Source organism: Drosophila bipectinata, chromosome XL (assembly GCF_030179905.1).
Source record: "Drosophila bipectinata strain 14024-0381.07 chromosome XL, DbipHiC1v2, whole genome shotgun sequence".
In the NCBI taxonomy this organism is placed as follows: Eukaryota; Metazoa; Arthropoda; class Insecta; order Diptera; family Drosophilidae; genus Drosophila; species Drosophila bipectinata.
The window spans coordinates 14295324-14314388 of record NC_091734.1 but is presented as its reverse complement, the minus strand read 5'-3'; the positions used below and the strand labels follow the sequence as shown (position 1 = coordinate 14314388).

The 19065-nt window shown below is 42.5% G+C and overlaps 2 long non-coding RNA genes across 2 annotated transcripts; both read left to right on the top strand.

Annotated features, from left to right (window-relative positions):
• The first annotated feature begins 803 nt into the window (after positions 1–803).
• Positions 804–1574, top strand: LOC108128996 (uncharacterized). The gene is made up of 2 exons (XR_001773531.3): positions 804–1242; positions 1300–1574. It is a non-coding gene; the product is annotated as an uncharacterized lncRNA (long non-coding RNA).
• Positions 1575–4163: 2589 nt separating this feature from the next.
• Positions 4164–4918, top strand: LOC108128995 (uncharacterized). The gene is made up of 2 exons (XR_001773530.3): positions 4164–4586; positions 4644–4918. It is a non-coding gene; the product is annotated as an uncharacterized lncRNA (long non-coding RNA).
• Positions 4919–19065: the final 14147 nt, after the last annotated feature.

Here is a 19065-nt window from a genome sequence, read left to right as displayed (position 1 = left end):
CCTAATGGGGGGAGAAGTTTAACGGCAAGTGCTTCAAGGCCATCCGCACCCGGGGATTTTTTGGTGTTGAGGCCAGCGACCTCCTCTTGAACTTCCTCTTCTGAGACTGGCTCCAATTGACAGAAATCCGTGCAGGGTAGAGACAGAAACCTCTCAGTCTCAGCTTGGTCCACCTCCGAGCATCTATTGAATGGAGTGAAGGCGTCTTCCAAATGAGCAGCAAATGCGTCCGCCCTCTCCTCATCGTAGCGGCACCACTCACCGTCGGGTTTCCTAACCTGAGCCACCCTTTTCTTTGGACGCTTGATGTGACTAGTCAGTTGCCACAAGTTGTGCTCAGGGTCGCCGGGCTCAACCTGACGTAGGTATTCTTCAAAAGCACAAGTCCGCAACCTCTGGAGCAGCTTCGTGAGTCTTTTGGTCGCACGATTGAGAGCTGTCTTGTCGCTGGGATACCTAGCTCGGAACCAGATCCTTCTAAGCCGTCGCTTTTCATTGAGCGGTAGAGCTACTTCTGGAGACCACAAATGTAGGTGCCTTTGAAGGATTTTGTTATTGCATGGAGCCCTTGGTGTTGCGACTAAGGCAGCATTGTGCATCTCCTGAGTGAGGTTGACCACGGCATTGTCAATATCAAATCCTGTGTTGAGGTCCGGCTGAGTATTGCCTAGGGCGTTATTTAGCCACCCTGTGTAGGTTTCGATGTTGGTACGTGATTTTATCATCCGGGAACTGATGACCTTCTTTTCAACAGGTATTAACAGGTATTAATGTGGAGCTCCACCGCGCTGTGATCCGAAAGGAGAAGTAGGCCTTGAGGCCTTTAACCCAAATGTCAAATCGTAGCCCCAAACTGCTTTCCCATTTCTAGTCATTCGAAGTTTGATCTCGGAACTGTGAGGTCGACTATAAAATTGAGAGTCAGATATTTTTTGAATATTAAAAATATTGTGTCGGAATTTTCCCGTTTTTAAATTAGTATTTGTCAGTTATAATTTTATTTCAAAATGGTGACAGTAAAAGCCCAAGAGGAGACCCAACATCCCAAACAGACCCACAAGAACCGATCGGTATTTAATCCGGACAAGCGTACTGGTCACGTAGCGACGAAACCCGTCGCCAAACCATTCAAGAGATTCGTGAGGAACCCAACTGGGTCTCCAACCACGTCATGCGGGGACAAGTGTGACGGATCTCAAGTTAATCCTCAAATTTAATTGTCAGCGAAATGCGCCTCCAATTGTAAGTTCCAGGGATCTATAGCCCTATAGTTTGCATAATGTGGTTCCCTATCTTCAGTGTGCCACGTCCGATTTGATGGCTGCAGGATTCCACAGAGGATCGAGCAGCTGACCAGACACTGGTGTTACCCCAACGAGATGCAAACCGTTCTACGCAATCCTTACAACAAGTGGCACAAATAGGCGCAGTCTCCTCGTACTCGTAGACACGTACTTATGAGTTCTACAAAACAAATTCGAGGGATGTTAAAGTTTATATTTCTGGAACTGCTGTATTCCAAAAATTGTTCTGAATTTCAATAAATTGTTTATGGCCGAGTCAGTAACTATTAATTACTAGTACTTATTTTTATTTGTTTTGGGTCTGGCCATCTTATAATTTCACAAGGATCGGCCGACGATATATCCCATAGCTGCCATCTAACTTACGGATCAGAAATGGTATTTGGTAAAAATACCAATTGGTATTTTTGAATAAAAAAGCTTGGGTCTTTTTTTAGATTTTCTTTTTCAAAAAATTTAATTATGATATTCTCGTAAGGATAAGCCGGTTTTAACTGCAAGGGTATTAGCTCTCCTTTCTTGTTAATTAGTTCAGTTGGGATTGATTTTGAAGCCATCTAGCGGATGGCAGTGAAAGCAGAAACGTATTTTTAATTAAATTCAAAATATTTTTTGGCTAGGCCTTTTAAATTTAAATGTTTGGTTTTTAGGATTGTGAATTCTGTATTAATATTATTTTTTATGTTAATTATAGTTTTATACAATATTTAAAACTATAATTTTAAATATTGTGCGAACGGCAGCTCAGTGCCGTTCGCCCGAGTGGCAGAGGTCCAGCGGGTGGGTCCGTTTCAGCCTCCTTGTGGTGTAGCTGTTGTCCAGAAGATTGATGGCCTCAGGGTTAGGATGTCGGTCCAGCCTTTCCACGTACCTATTGGCGAATCGCTGAACTTCTTCGCTCACATATGGGACTCTCAGTTGGGCGTGGATTGTCGCATTGTCGTGGATCGGATGAGCTCCAGTTAAAGTTCTTAGGGCCTTGTTTTGGGCGATCTGGATGATCCTTCGGTTGCTTAGACACGCCGTCCCCCATAGCTGGATACCACAGGTCCAGACTGGCTTTACAATGGCCTGATATATAAGGAGCTTGACTCTTAGCTTCAGCCTGGACCTCCTTTTACTGAGCCAGTTGATCTGACGCAGCTTGATCCCGATTTGCGTCCGTTTGCGCTGCAGGTGGGTTCTCCAGGTGAGCCTTCTATCCAGGGTCATACCCAGATATTTGGGTGTAGGGCTTGCTGGAATTGGAGTGCCTCCGAGACTGACTCCAGGACAGTCGCCTCTCCTCATTTAAAAGTCGTTTGGGCTGATTTTTTCGTGTTTGACGGCCATGTTCCACCTTCGAAGCCACGGATCAAGGATGTCCAGCTGGCGTTGGAGAGACGCAGAGGCCTCCTCTGGAAAGATTTCAGAGGTAAAAAATGCCGTATCGTCTGCATACGTAGCCGCTAAAAGGCCCTTCTCTTCAGCGACAGCCATGTCGGCTGGGTATATGGTATACAGAATGGGGCCAAGTACACTGCCCTGCGGTACACCTGCCTTAATGGGCCTATAATCTGACCTTGCGTCTCCACATCTAACCCTAAATGACCTGTCATTCAGGTATGACTTGAGAAAGGCGTAATGCTCATGGGGTACGCTCCTTTTTATTTTCATTAGTAGTCCTTGATGCCAGACCCTGTCAAATGCCTGCTTGACGTCAAGGAAAACTGCGCAACAATATTTCTTCTCCTCCAGGCTGTTTAGAATCTTTTGTACAATCCTGTGGCATTGCTCCGGGGTGGCGTGACAACGCCTGAAACCAAATTGATGGTCTGGAATCAAGCCAGCCTCGTCTAATACGGTCTGAAATCTGCGCAGAAATACTCTCTCAAGTAACTTGGATAGTACTGATAATAGGCTTATCGGCCTGTATGAGGCAAGATCAGCTTCAAGCTTTTTCCTGGCTTCGGAATGAGTATGACCTCCGCCTTTTTCCAGTCAGAGGGGAAGTGGCCGATCTCCAAGCACGCGTTGAATATGCTCGTAAGCCTTTGGATACCTAATGGGGGGAGAAGTTTAACGGCAAGTGCTTCAAGGCCATCCGCACCCGGGGATTTTTTGGTGTTGAGGCCAGCGACCTCCTCTTGAACTTCCTCTTCTGAGACTGGCTCCAATTGACAGAAATCCGTGCAGGGTAGAGACAGAAACCTCTCAGTCTCAGCTTGGTCCACCTCCGAGCATCTATTGAATGGAGTGAAGGCGTCTTCCAAATGAGCAGCAAATGCGTCCGCCCTCTCCTCATCGTAGCGGCACCACTCACCGTCGGGTTTCCTAACCTGAGCCACCCTTTTCTTTGGACGCTTGATGTGACTAGTCAGTTGCCACAAGTTGTGCTCAGGGTCGCCGGGCTCAACCTGACGTAGGTATTCTTCAAAAGCACAAGTCCGCAACCTCTGGAGCAGCTTCGTGAGTCTTTTGGTCGCACGATTGAGAGCTGTCTTGTCGCTGGGATACCTAGCTCGGAACCAGATCCTTCTAAGCCGTCGCTTTTCATTGAGCAGTAGAGCTACTTCTGGAGACCACAAATGTAGGTGCCTTTGAAGGATTTTGTTATTGCATGGAGCCCTTGGTGTTGCGACTAAGGCAGCATTGTGCATCTCCTGAGTGAGGTTGACCACGGCATTGTCAATATCAAATCCTGTGTTGAGGTCCGGCTGAGTATTGCCTAGGGCGTTATTTAGCCACCCTGTGTAGGTTTCGATGTTGGTACGTGATTTTATCATCCGGGAACTGATGACCTTCTTTTCAACAGGTATTAACAGGTATTAATGTGGAGCTCCACCGCGCTGTGATCCGAAAGGAGAAGTAGGCCTTGAGGCCTTTAACCCAAATGTCAAATCGTAGCCCCAAACTGCTTTCCCATTTCTAGTCATTCTAAGTTTGATCTCCAAAGTGTGAGGTCGAATATAAAATTGAGAGTCAGATATTTTTTGAATATTAAAAATATTGTGTCGGAATTTTCCCGTTTTTAAATTAGTATTTGTCAGTTATAATTTTATTTCAAAATGGTGACAGTAAAAGCCCAAGAGGAGACCCAACATCCCAAACAGACCCACAAGAACCGATCTGTATTTAATCCGGATAAGCGTACTGGTCACGTAGCGACGAAACCCGTCGCCAAACCATTCAAGAGATTCGTGAGGAACCCAACTGGGGCTCCAACCTCGTCATGCGGGGACAAGTGTGACGGATCTCAAACTAATCCTCAATCTTAATTGTCAGCGAAATGCGCCTCCAATTGTAAGTTCCAGGGATCTATAGCCCTATAGTTTGCATAATGTGGTTCCCTATCTTCAGTGTGCCACGTCCGATTTGATGGCTGCAGGATTCCACAGAGGATCGAGCAGCTGACCAGACACTGGTGTTACCCCAACGAGATGCAAACCGTTCTACGCAATCCTTACAACAAGTGGCACAAATAGGCGCAGTCTCCTCGTACTCGTAGACACGTACTTATGTGTTCTACAAAACAAATTCGAGGGATGTTAAAGTTTATATTTCTGGAACTGCTGTATTCCAAAAATTGTTCTGAATTTCATTAAATTGTTTATGGCCGAGTCAGTAACTATTAATTACAAGTAATTATTTTTATTTGCTCTGGGTCTGGCCATCTTATAATTATACAAGGATCGGCCGACTATATCCAATAGCTGCCATCTAACTGACTGATCAGAAATGGTGTTGGGTAAAAATACCAATTGGTATTTTTGAATATAGATTGGGATTTTTTTTAGATTTTGTTTTTCAAAAAATTTAATTATGATATTCTCATAAGGATCGTCCGGTTTTATTTTCAAGGGTATCCTTTCTTGTTAATTAGTTCAGTTGGGCTTGATTTTGAAGCCATCTAGCGGATGGCAGTGGAAGCAGAAACGTATTTTTAATTAAATTCAAAATATTTGTTGGGTATGCCTATTAAATATAACTGATTGGTTTTAAGACTTGTGAATTCTTTTTAAAGGAATAATATTTTTTGATGTTCATTTTAGTTTTATATAATATTTAATGTAGTTCAAGATAAACTAATTAATCTTGAGGCAAGCCACCTATGGGCTGGCAGAAGAACTGTGGAATTCTAACTCTAATTGGAATCGTTAATCGTTGATTTCTCTTGAAATACGATATTCAAAAAACCGTTGAAGAGTTTAGACTTTATTATAAATATTTCTAAATATTTTTATATTTAGAAATATTTACTTATTTATCATGGTATTATATGCAGAAAGATTTCCTTTTGAGGGGCATGTAACAAAATATTTGACGGATGAAAAATACTATAAATATTTAAATGATGTGAATTCGAGGCCCGAAATGTCATCCTCTCCTCCCCCCCAGGGACCTGCCCAGCTGCAGAGCATTTTTCCCATAGATTGGACAATTTTCCCCTGCCCCTCGTGGAAGGGTGGGTGTGTGTGCTGAGAGTGTGTGTGTAATGCTTGGCAATTCCGCGCAGTGTGTGTGGTGTGTGAAAACCTATTTAGATGACGAATCACAGAAATTTGGCCTCATCAATGTCTGGTGGCCCAGGATCACAAAGTGTGCGTGCGTGTATGGCTTTGAGTGTATTACATTTCAGGGTTTCATTTTTTATACATGCAAAAAAAAATATATATATATATTTTTCATATGTATTTTTTTTGCAATTTCTCGTCATCGTGTCGCAGTTTTTTTTTTCACAGGCGGCCGCAAAAGCTGTCAGAAGACATTGTCATCATCCAGCGACCAAGTCAAGAGCCAGGCCCGTGGCAGCCACCCCGTGGCATGTCCTTGGAGGGGCTGGAGGCACATCCACCCACCTGGTCACGTCGCTCGTGTGCGTGAAACGACAATACATGTGTCCGTAATCGACTCTGATTTTGCCGCAGTCTACACTGGCAGAAAATCCTGAGGGAGAGGTGAGTTAAAATATTTTTAATAAAAGTTTAATAAATAAGTAGCATATTTTTTATTCTAAAAATGACTTAAAAGATTTTTGAAACCTTTTAAAACACCATTTTGTGGACTACCTACTTAAATACTTTACTTCTTAAATATTTATTATTAAATCAATAAACAAAATATTCAAAAGTTTTAATTTTATATTTTAAAACTTTAATGTATTAGCTTTCTCTGGAAATTTCTCTCAGTGCTTTAAACTCACCGACTGCTTAGAAAATAGTGTAATAAAGGACAGCTGAAGCTTCAGATTCTGATTGAGATTCAGCTGAATTTTGAATCTGAAGCCGGCAGACCCCTTTGCCTGGGATTAGCGAATTCCGCTGCCATTTTTTTTATATATTTTTTTTTTTGCGTTGGACACCTCTGTTCCGCCCAACCACCCACCCAACCACACACACCACAAAATCGCCCAAGAGGGGGAGGCCCAGAAAAAAAAGGCTGGAAAAAAAAAAACAATCGCGAACAGATTTATCGCGTTCATATTCAGCCTGATGCGATATTCAGACTCGTATGTGACCAGGAGGGTGAGTCCTGAAAAAATGAGACTACCCCCCTTTAGATGGCCCCGCCCCGCCCCCCATTTTTTTTTCAGTGCTCAGTGTTCCCAGTGTTGGTGGGCGAAGACCGCAAAATGGGATTACATTACTCAAAGAAATTTATTTTGACAGAACTAATATTTTGTCCCAGAGATCAGGGGCCCTGCTCCTGATGTGTTGGCCTTCTTTTCTGGACTCTCTGATTGCCTGTTTTTTTTTTGGCCAGAAGGGGGTGGTGGAGAAGGGAGCTTAAGGGGGTGGGTGTGTGTTGGCAGTTGGGGCTGCGGTTTTTGGGGTGGGGATGGGGCTAGAAGGATATCCAGTGTGGGCATGTGTGTTTGTGGCTTTTTCTTTAAAATAAAATACTATTTTTAAGATAGACTAAATTAATATCTTATATTCCAAGAAAGAAAGGAGGCGTGGCTGCCTTTAAGATTTGCTCCTAATAGCTGTTATATACTTTGTATATATGTAAAGTCCTTAGCATATATGTATGTACATATGTGAGTTGCCACACACGTATTTGGCCATGTCCTTTGGCGTTGTCCCTTGTCCGTTTGTTGCCATAGCCCACCACCCCCTACTCCCACTCCCTACCGCCGCCTCTGAGTTCTCCTTCTGGTTTTCCCCCATTTCCATTGCGACTGCGTATGTGTGTGTGTGTGTGATAGAGTGTGTGCTTTATTTTTCCCAGGCAAAAGTTTTCTTTGATGCAATATGTACAAACGACCCGACCAGCTAACGGCCACCAGAAAGGACCAAATGCGAATGGCTGCTGTCCTGTGAGCCGGCTCTCCTCCTGCCAGTCCTGCCAGTCCTGGCACTCCCCCCACCACCACCACCACCACGACCCCCCGTATTCTTCTTCGTAGCTTTCTGCGACTCAACTCGACCCTCACGTACGAACTTTGGCCATAACAACAACTGTGGCCATTACGAAGCCAAAGCATGTGATACGAACACACACACATGTGGAGGACACTGCAAGAAACTGGGAGATTTTCTTTTATTTTTATAATTTTAAAGACATCTTGGGGGTCTTCAAACTTTAACTTCTTCTAATCGATCTCCATACTATCTATAAATCATGGTAATGTCGAAATATTCTCCCAGTGCTGTGAGGTCCCTTGGTCCTTTTGGACATTCCGGGCTGGAGTTGGCAACCGCCTGCTACCTTGCCACCTTGCACCGCCCAGCAGCAATCCAACGCCCACCGAGGACCACCGAGGTCCTTTCGCCACCACCACCACTGCTGCCACCAGCACCACCGCCACAAGTAGCAAAGGCAGCAACAACAATAAGGGCCGCCATCAAAAAAGGCTTTCAATGGTAGACGAGGTCCTGCCCGCCCCCTGCCCTCCCACTTCCCACCCCGCCCACCAAGTCCCTGCATCCTTGCGTCCGTTTGTCCGTTTTTCCACGTTGCCATGTTGGACAGCAATGGCGATATTTGCTTTCCTTTCCGCCATGAAACGAAATGAAATGTGTGTGGCAGGACCAGGATGTGGCGGTGGAGGTGGAGGTGGAGGAGAGGGTGGTGATAAAAGGAGGCGGCTCAAGGGGTGGTGGGAGGTTGAGTCCAGTTTGCCCGTTGTGCACACGGGGTGGATTTTTGCGCCATTATTGTAGCAATTTTGATCAATGGTCCTATTTTTGCGTGGGGACGTTGTCCGCCAAGGAACGAAAGGTCCTGGGAGAGGCACGCTTTCATATTCATTCGTATGTTGCCACAATGGGTCTTCGATTCGTCCTTCAAACTTGGTTTGTGGCCTGGCGGGGGGTATTCGAATATTGTTTGTCTTTGAAACTAATTTACTTATTTTACTCACCTGATAAGGTGAGTCTATAGTTTAAGGTCTTTGTTAGTCTTTAAGTTTAAAATTAGCGCCAAAGTCCTAATAAGGGTTATGGTTTCAATCGATAGTGTCACCTCTAGCGGCACCTGCTCTTCCGCCCACTCGCTCTCACTCTCCCAAGATCTCTTTGGCTGGCCGTGTGTTTGTTAATTTCACTTAATTATTTTAAGAAAATAATTTAAATTTAAAATATAGTTAGTCTCTCTAGCTTTAGTTAAACTATGTGTTGATTCTTAACTTTAAAAACATGCTGATATTCGTGGCTGGAACTTCGTATCCCTTTTGTTTCTATTTTCATTCAAAGTTCGAGCAGTCTGCAGCGTTGACACCATAAACTACCATTAATTATAAGTAATATTAACTAGAAAAGTATTATTTACCAGCATATGGAACTATAATTACAAGTAAGTTTCATTATTATCCGATTTTATCAAAGTTCTTTTATTTAAAGACTTAAATTCTGATTAATTATAATTTCCTTAATTTGAGAAACTTGAAAAATCATAAATTGGTTCTTCTTAGATGAGAACTATCAAGCAAAAACATCAATTAAACCCAATTATTCAGCCAACAAATAAAATCGCCCATTTTCGTAGCATACTTTCCTGCTGCTCCTGGGCAGCAGCCAGTCGCATCCTTTTCTTCCACTCCTCCCAAAACTTTCTTCAGCAATGGCTAACTTTGTCTTGGTCTTTTGCTTTTTTATTATTTATTTTTGCCGCGTCTGCTGCTTTTTTTTTTTTTGAGGGGGCGGGGAGGGATAAGGAGACGAAAGGACGATGGGGACAACAAGGACAACGCGTGACTGTTATTATTTGTGCTTTGGCCTCATGACCACACACACACACACACACATACAGCCTTAGAGCATAAAGGATACACCACCCCGTTTGAGAAAAAAAAAAAATAAGGCACATATGTGCGACCACAGGCCATGACAACATTTTGGGCTAATCGAAGTTAACCCTTGGCTGGCTGCGTCCAAGCCCTTAACCCCACCAGGCCCAACCCCCAGAGATGGCTTTGGCAATTTTTTATGCATGGCTCCCGTTTGCCATTCAATTCGTTTCGATTCCTTTCCGATTCCTTGGAATCCTTCGATTCGGCTACACACATACTGCCCATTAAATTTACGACACAAAACGCAGTCGGGCAAACAAACAAGCTAAAGTAAAAAAAAATATATATATGCATATATATATATGTATGTGTGTGTAATAATAACACACTCGCACACACCCACAGACAGACCAACAAATCGAGGCATAGACAAACAAACAAACAAACAAACCGAAGGGCAAACATTTTTATAAAGTCCCCAAAAAGAAAAGAAAGAAAAATGCCTTGAAAAATAAAAGAGTTGCTTATGATTGGTGGGAGGGGGTGTTGGGGTATATTTTCTATAAGAGTTTCCCCCACCCCCCCCCAAAAAAAAATGATGGCAACTGCGGACTGGCCCACATGTTTGTGGACATTTATGCAAACTTTTCGCATTTCTTTGGCCAATTTCCGGGAGGGTGGTGGTGGGAGTGGGCGGTGGTACGGGCAGTGGGTGGTGGTGTGTTTGTCTATTTGGTGGCTTTTACTCAAATTTGATTTCGATTCGATTTGGGCTCTTCCTCACTGTTTGTGAAGGTCTCCCTTCCAAAATGGTTAATCAACTGAAAATATAATAAATAAATAAAAGACATGAGCACTGATTTAGTTGCTTGGAAAATATTTATTTAGACTTCATTTTGTTGATATCATTTTTTTTGTTTAATAATTTTTAAATGAGAACAGATGTTACTGGGCCATCATAAAATATGAAAACCAACCAAATAATAAATATAAATTGCTCAACAAGGTGCAAATTAAATGAATTCAAATTTTCGAATGCGGTGGCCACTGACTTATAGGGGGTTCCAGGCTGTTGTTTGCACCCATATATACACATAGTATGTCCTCATATGGGATGGCGAAAATACGCAGATGTCTTTAAAAGCGACTTTTTTTTTCATAAACAACACACAGACACATTCCAAAACGAGTCCTGTTTCTCTGTCCATTCGAAGAGAGGTGTTGTAGAGGGGTATATGTGGTTTTCTCATAGGATATGTTTTTCGAACTTTTAAATATTATATAGAAATATAAGAAAACATTATTTCTTTTAATAGAAATATACTCTTTCTTATAATAATTTAATTTTAAATCCTTTCCTGAGTTTACAATATTATTCTAGCTAAATTTAAAGCTATCCTATTTAATCCTATATATCCTTAATCATCCTTAGAGCATTGAGAGTTCGTTGTGTCTGTGTCTGAAATTTAATGACGTGCCTTTCTTGTTTTTTGGAATAAAATGAAAAATTTGTAAACGTTCGCGATCTCATATGAAGAAACGGGACATGCAAAATACAAAGGACGAGCAATAACAACAAAAACAGGAGGAGGAACATGAGGGCCATTTCCACTACACCACGTGCGTGTCGTCCTTTCGTCCTGTGTGTGTGTGTCTGTGTGTGTGTGTGAGCCGCCAGATTGCCGCAAGGTAAGGCAGAAGCAAAAGCAACCAAAAAAAAAAAAAAAAGTGCACACAAAATCAACGCGACTCGCTTGCTATCTCCTATGTCCTGTAGCCTGAATCCTGTGCGTATTTTATTCTTCCTGCCCGCTCCAACACTTATACCTATTTCAATTTTTTTTTTTTTTGCATATCACAGTGGCAGGACGAAAAAGGGGTGCTCGGGGGTTGGAATCATCATTTGAATAATTCGACATTTGCGGCTCGCGGGTAAAGTGGAGGGGGAAGTCCTTTTCATAGTCCTTCCACCTTTGATTTCCACCTTTCCACGCGCCACAGCCGCGCATCGAATGACGAAAATTTCGTAATAAATAAATAATCCTTTTTTTTCACCCCCCCTTCCCCTCCTCCGGTGAGTGTGTGTGTGTGTGTTCGGAAAAACTATGCCACGGCAGCGGGGAAAATTTGCTCGCAATTTGAAATTATGGATGAAAAGAAATGAGGCCATGCAAATGTATGTAGATACAATGTGGGTATTAGGGGTTGAGGGCTTTTCGGTTTTCTGCTTTTCTGCTTTTTTTTTTTTAAAGGTTATGGAGGGGCAGCGGAGAAGAGGGGTGCTGGTGCCAATATTCCCGAACGCAGATACAGATACAAACACACCTGGCCACCATCGATTGGCAATCGATATCCTCGATATCTGCGGACAGTTGCTATCCGAAATTCAATCGCAAGCTTTGGAATTATATTAAAAAAATACGGGCGGGTAAGGGGTTGTGGAGTTCGTGGGATTTGAATTGATGAGCTGGGCAGACAGAATTTAAAAAGTATCTAAAAGATACTGGTAAAGGTAACCTAATTTAAGGGACTCAATTGAGAGCTAAAGTTCCTCTTCTAAATTTAAAATTCTTGCTTTTCCAACTCCTAAAATTTTCAACCCTTTCTTAAAACAAAAAAAATTTCAAAATTTTCCTGTTGTGTAATTTTTTATAATTTTTCGCCTTTTGTCATTTACCTCCCCCCTGCCCTTTCGGTGGGTTGACTAACCCCCTAAGCCCTTAACCCTTTTGCCAGCCATTGCGAAAATGTATAATAAATTTTTTGGCAATGCAATGCAACGGAAAATGCATTGAAGGGAAAGGGAAATCCTGAAATCCCTGAAATCCTGAATCCCTGTACAGTACAGGCCGGGCATCCTTATCCGATCCGATTTTGTTCAACTCATTAACCACTTGACTAATTGCTACCGAAAAGGATGCCAGCCATAGAGGCTAAAGGATAACTCAAATGTAATTTTCCATGTTTTTCCCCTATATTTCATTTTCATTTTCTATTTTCCGTTTGACCCGAGAGGCGCCTTATCGCATTACCTGTGCCTTTTGTGGCCTTAATCGTCCGATTCACACCTTAACAATACCACAACCCAAAAAAATAACACAAAAAGTTGCCCAGCATCCTCCAATTCACACGCACTTTGAACCCTATGATCCACAAAAAAACAGGATTCGGATGCGGATCACACAGCATCCCTAACCTTTGCCACTTCCATTCTATTCCCTCTCTATATTTTGGGGTAAAAAACAAAGTTTTTGACATTAAACTGCAAACATGATGTTATAGAATACACATAATTGCCCAGCTCATGGGACGCAGCATCATTTTCGTTTCATTCTCATTTTCATTCAGAGTCAAGGACCCTTGAAATGATCTGAAAAAATCCCTTTTTAGCTACCCCATCCTCTCTGCTCTTCTCTGTTTTCATTTATTATTTTTCCACCAATTTTTTGTCCTTTTTTTTTGGGTGTTTTGTTGCTCATAAATTGCCGCTAAATGGCACAGGGGGTAGCCCCTGCCTGTCATTGGTTTGTTTAGGGTTTGATGTGTCAATATTTGACAGATCAAATTGATATTTATACGTTTATGGTATAATAAGGACTAAGGACCAAGGACCATGGACCGTGGACTAGGCCTCCCCCTCTCCGCCAGTCGGGGTGTGCGTGTTTTTTTTTTTATCCTTGGCTACTTAAACCTGACTAATTGCTTGATTAATGAATTAGCCGGGGTCGGGGGACACGAACACGGGGGGTCACTTAACGGACGCGGGTCAGTTGACATTGCGGGGGAGGGTGCCATTAACTCTGTCCTTGTGTCCTTGCTAAGGAATTTTGGTGCAGATTACTGGGGAATCGATGCACGAATCGTTTTCGAAGGGGGTCAGAAAATGTTTAAAAAATCAGATCGAAAATTGTATTTCTAGGTTTTAATGCAGATCGATGGAGAATCGATCCAGAAATCGTTTAAGGTATTCCGCTTGGGAATCTGATGGATATCGACCGAGATATGGCCTTCCCAAGGTCGTCATCTTGGAGTTTCATGATTTTCCCCATTTTCGCAGGGGGTCCATCAAAAAAATTTGAAAAAATCGGTTTGAAAATTTTATTTCTATGTTTTAATGCAGATCGATGCAGAATCCATCCAGAAATCGATAAAGGTATTCCGCTTAGGAATCTGATGGATATCAACCGAGATATAGAAGAACGACTTCTTTGGAAGGACGATATTTTGGAGTCTCACGATTTTTCCCATTTCGTCCCCCAACTATTAAAGAGCCAACTTAGCTTAATCTTCATAGCTAACTTAGCTTAATCTTCATCTTCATACCATAGAAGCGTTGGAAGTAAGGCAAACGAAACCTCTAGAGCTACCCTTTTTAAGGACCTTCGACGTGTCGTTGTCCTGCGGAGAAAGCCCTTAAGGGGTTGCCCTGAACCGAACCGATTGTGGATCAATCATCTCGTTAGGGATCTTGCCACAGGACCTTTGTCTGATCGAGGACTGTTATCCTGCGAGATGCTGCAAACCTGCGAAAATACGGATCACAGCTGGCCTCAACGAAGGACCTCCTCGGGCGAAGAAGGGATGACGCCACTGCCGCTTTATCCTTCGCAGGATCTACCCCGCAAAAGGATCGTCTTTTGGCAGCAGCAACTGTTACCTTTTTCCCTCTCGAACGGTACCTAATCATTAAAAATTATAAATTATAGATGTGTGGCCTCGAAGGGGTTAACAACTTTCTCACGATCCAAAAAAAAATAAAAGTAGGAACCGAGGAGAACCCAAGACTTCAAATAAAAAATGGAAATCCATTAAATACAACGGATCGAACTGTCGAATGTCTTTGGCAATAATTCTTTGTTATCCTGCAGAAGAATGTAACGGGTTTTCACTCCCCTTTGACCCTCTTTCTCTTTCTCCCTGAAAGGGAAATCTTTGGCCATTGATTGACATTCTTAAAAGTGGAAAATGTATTTGTCTTTGAGATTTGTCTTGAATTTTGTTATTGAAGGTCTGTGGAAGAATTTTTCACTTGAAGACACAATTTTTGGGAAACTAGGAATATCCTTTTCATAATTAATTTTATTTAATTATTATTTTTTAATTTAATTTCTTTAGAATAGGTTGCTTTAGAAATAGTACCACGTTTTGGGTTTAACTTTTCCGTTTATAAAACATCGTTATTAGAACTATTATTATTATTTGTATTATTGGTCTGCTGGCGTGGAAAAGTCTATAATTTCATTTCCTTTGGGTGTCCTTGTCCTTGCATTAAAATGTAACCGAAAACAGACACAAAAAAAAGAAAAACACATAAAAGCGCATTGGCAGAAGTTTCAAATGAGGCAGGACCCCATGTAAGTAGGATAACATTTCAGCGGGAGGCACTACTCCATCCAGTATACAGCATCCAGGCAGTCAGGCAGCCAGGGATCAGAAAAGGACGCAGAACGCAGGACACAGCACAGGACCAAACAGGACATGGCAGAAGCTGAAGTAGAAACAGGAGCAGGACTTGGCGATGAAGTTGCTACGGAAATTCGTTATTGTGTTACCACAGGCGATGTGTCTGTGTCCCAATGTTGCTGCCACATCACCATGCCTCATGCCCCATATCCCTCACTCAGTGCCGCATCAACATTCGTAGTTCCCTGCGAGAAATAACACAATATACAGTGGGTTATACCATACTAGGTGGGTTCTTTTGTGGGCTTTGAGTCTAAAAATTAGAGACTCTGAAGTGGAATTTTCCCTCAAAAAGAATATTATTTAAGATCTAATTTAAAAATATATATATTTTTTAAGCCAAAAACCTAAGACTAGTGCCCACTGTGCGGAAAACGCACGGCGCCGGGCGCCTTTTTCCTTTTCTGGCAAACGAGCGACCTTTGCATGCACGACAATATTTTAATATGCAAAATTTCGAATACTACGCGTATGTGTGTGTGTGTGCGTGGCAGGACATGGCCATAAACACACAGACACAAGCACACGTAGACTTACGGTCAGGATGAAAAGCTAGGGAACGGGGAAAAAAACGAAGCCAGAGTATCCAATTCAAAAATTTTGCAAACCAACCGAGCGGAATCGGCCAGGACAACGGACTGTTTCCATAAAGGATATACCTTTATATGTATGTATATATGTAGATGTATATATATTTTTTTTCATTTTCATTTCCTTTTACCGCTGGGCGGCGTCCACCGAAGCGCATCATCAACAAGGACCTCACACACATATGTGCAAAAAGGACCCCAAGGAGCCCCAGAAGAACACAGCGGAAAAGCCATGGCAGCACCCTTTGATGAGAAATATTCGAAGCATATTCTCCTTGAGACACATTCTGTCAGTGTAGTAGTCCAACAAAAAAGTAACAAAAAAGGACGAAAAAGGACCAACCAAGCCACTGCAGGTGCTGTTGCCATTTTTGGCCCGTTTCGATTCGGTGACTTGGTGGCATATTGCGCTGACACAGCATCTGAGGACTTTCGTCTCGATTTCGCCTCTTGACCAGTTATCCTTTGGCCTCCCACCACAATCTCCCTCCCCACGCTCTGCTGCCGCCCCCCAAAGTGTCAGCCAGTCAATCAAAGGTCCTGCAGATCCTGATTTACGCAGGTGGCCTGCCATTGGCATTGTTGTTTTTGCGGCCAGGACATTTGATGTGGGACCCATATCCTTCGCTCTCAACCCCTCCACCCCCCAAGCCCATATGTCTCACGTAAGTGTCCTCTGTGTCTGTGTGTGTGTGTGTGTTTGTTTGTGTTTGTGTGTGTACATAAGCACCTTTATTTACATAGGCATTGGTCCGTGGTGGATGGAAGTCGTGATTTTTTTCCCTGCAATTTTTTTTTCGCAATTCAGGCTGCCTGACCGTTTTTTAATGTGTTTGCCTGGACAAATACACAAATATTTTTTTGCGCAGTCAGTTAGTGGCTTAAGTTGGTCAATGGAATTGAAAGAGTCCTGATTCAGGATATGCCATTGCAACCGGAAACTGTCAGCTGAAAAACCAAATTGAATTTTTTCGCGTTGTTGAATTTGGTTTTCTGAGGAAATATTTTATAATTCCTATACACATATTCCTTGAACTAAGCTCCCGCCACATTTTTATTCGAGTGAGTGACCCCCGCAGGACCTCAAACCTTTTTTGCGCTCCACTGATGGTCCTTAATTGGGGCGGTTTCGAGGCGAATCGATTTCGCATTGTTCTACACAGGTGGAAAAGCTCCAAAAGGACTCCCCACTCCAGCTCCCCGAACCCACCTTCTGGTCCTTCTGCAGGACCTCATTGTCATTGGTTGGTGGGAAAACAACAAAGGCAGCGGGAAATCGCCAACTTGCATTTGTGGAAATGTGTAGAAAATTCAGAGGGAGCTGTCGGTCTGCCAAGGACCTTGTCGCAGGACTCGCTTCCGAATGATATGATGCGTGCCGCATGTGTATCAGTGTCTACTATATATGATTATATACACTTATATATATAGTATTCTGTGTATATACTGTTCAGGTTGTTGTTTTGACAATACAGCAGGCAGGACACGGAGAGTGAGCTGGCTGGAGAATATTTAACAGGAAGAAACCAATAAAACCTAATGATATGAAAAAATGCAATTTTCTGAAACTCGAACGAACACACACACACATACACACACATGAAAAAAGGACATACGTTTTGGGGTTCCTTTTTTAAGAACTCTTAAATGAAAAATTTTAAAAAATAAATACGTGTTATCGAAGTTATGAGTTTGTTTTAAAATATTCTTTAATTATATTCTACTAATGGCTTAAAAATATTTATAAAATGTTCTTAGTTTTGTCTTAATTTTAAATATTTTTTTATAAAATATATTTTATTATTTTATATATTTGTTTTTATTTTTAAAACATAGTTGGTCTCGTGCAAAGAGCCTTTAACTTTGATTTTCCGCTTCAAAAATCACAAACATCCCAAGAAGCGGCCAAGTCCTATACCATCCGCCGCCATCCTCCGTGGAGGTCCTGGAGCCTGCTGCTCCTCCTTCGATTGTCCTTCGGCTGTCATATGTGAAGTTCTGTTCGCGTTTGTGGATTTTATATTACCAAACCAACAAGGACGAAACAAGAAAAAAAAAATTCAAACGCCAACTTGGCTTCAAAAGGAAAATGTCCTGGAAGCGTGGAAAATGTAAAGCTTTTTGGGTTTTCTTGTTTGTTTTTTTTTGTGTCTCTGCTCTTTGTTGTTGTTTCTTTAGTTGTTGTTGGTGTTGGTGCTGTTGTTGTAAGGACAACTGAATGATAGACAACGGAAAAACATAAACATGGCATCCAACACTTGTCCACTGGCCTGGCAAATGGATTGAGAAAATCAGCCTCTGCCTCGCCAGAATGGGGGATGGGAACTTGCCGCCCCTTCCCCTTTGAGGACACCATCCGCTACCCCTCCTCCCCCTTAAATGACATTGTATTACCGCTAAACGAAGGCGGGCAACGGCCAGAAGATAGAAGACATGTAAGCAATTTTCCAAAGTACTTAGTCAGCAAGTTTTTCAAACCCCTTTTCCGCAGGCTGTGGCAGCCGACTGTCTCCACCCCTGTCTGTGGCAGCCTGCCCCCTTCTGTCCTTTTTGTGAGACCCCCAATCCCCCGATCCTCCAAGGCAGGGTGACCACACACACGCCTCACAGTCGTGGTTAAAATAATAGCACTCAGATGCCAGACTTGAAAGGTTTATGAATTCAAAGCAAGGACTTTACATATGACTTGAAAATTAAATACAAAATTTAATAGATTTTTAAATAATTTATATTAATTTTTATTTAAAAATATATATAGATTGTTAGCCACACTTGTTTAAAATATTTGTAACCAGCAAAAAAAATAAAAGGAGCACCCACGCATGGCCTGTTGGAGATACCAGGGGTTATGTTATGTCCTGTCACTGGCTACAAGGCGAGCGATAAGCCAGCCACAGCCTCCCAGGACACCCCCCAGGACAGCCACCCGGCGCCCCCCTTGCCAACCACCTTTCCCGCATTGCCATGCAAAAAAATATTCAATTTTTTTTTTTCGCAAGCGGTTCACATTTATTTATTTCCATTTTTTCGCATTTTTTTTTTTTTTAAACACATATTAAGCCGCAAAAATATTGCTTTCGCCCTGTGCCAGTGCCTTTTATTTTTGGGTGGTGGTCCAGAAAGGAGCTAGAAAGAGAGGGCCATGTGAGGGCCGGAAAGAGAGAGGGCTAGCCGCTAGAAGCTAGATGGTTCGACCATTCAGTCGATAGCCATTCATTGGAAACTCTTGATTGATGCCCCGGCCCTGTCTGCAGTCCTACGATAAGCCACAGAGACTATGGCTACCCTTTAACCCCCTGGAAAGGACACCACCCCGCGCAGCCGATGGTTAACCAGGCTTGCGATTCAATTTTTCACTTTACATATTTCATGGATTAGTCATTGGACACATTTATCGGCGAGGCAGTTTGAAATACACATATTGGGGGAAAGTTCAGGCTAACGAAACTCCATTTCAAGATACCTAGAATAGTAGTCCCTGAGAGAAAAGTAGAGC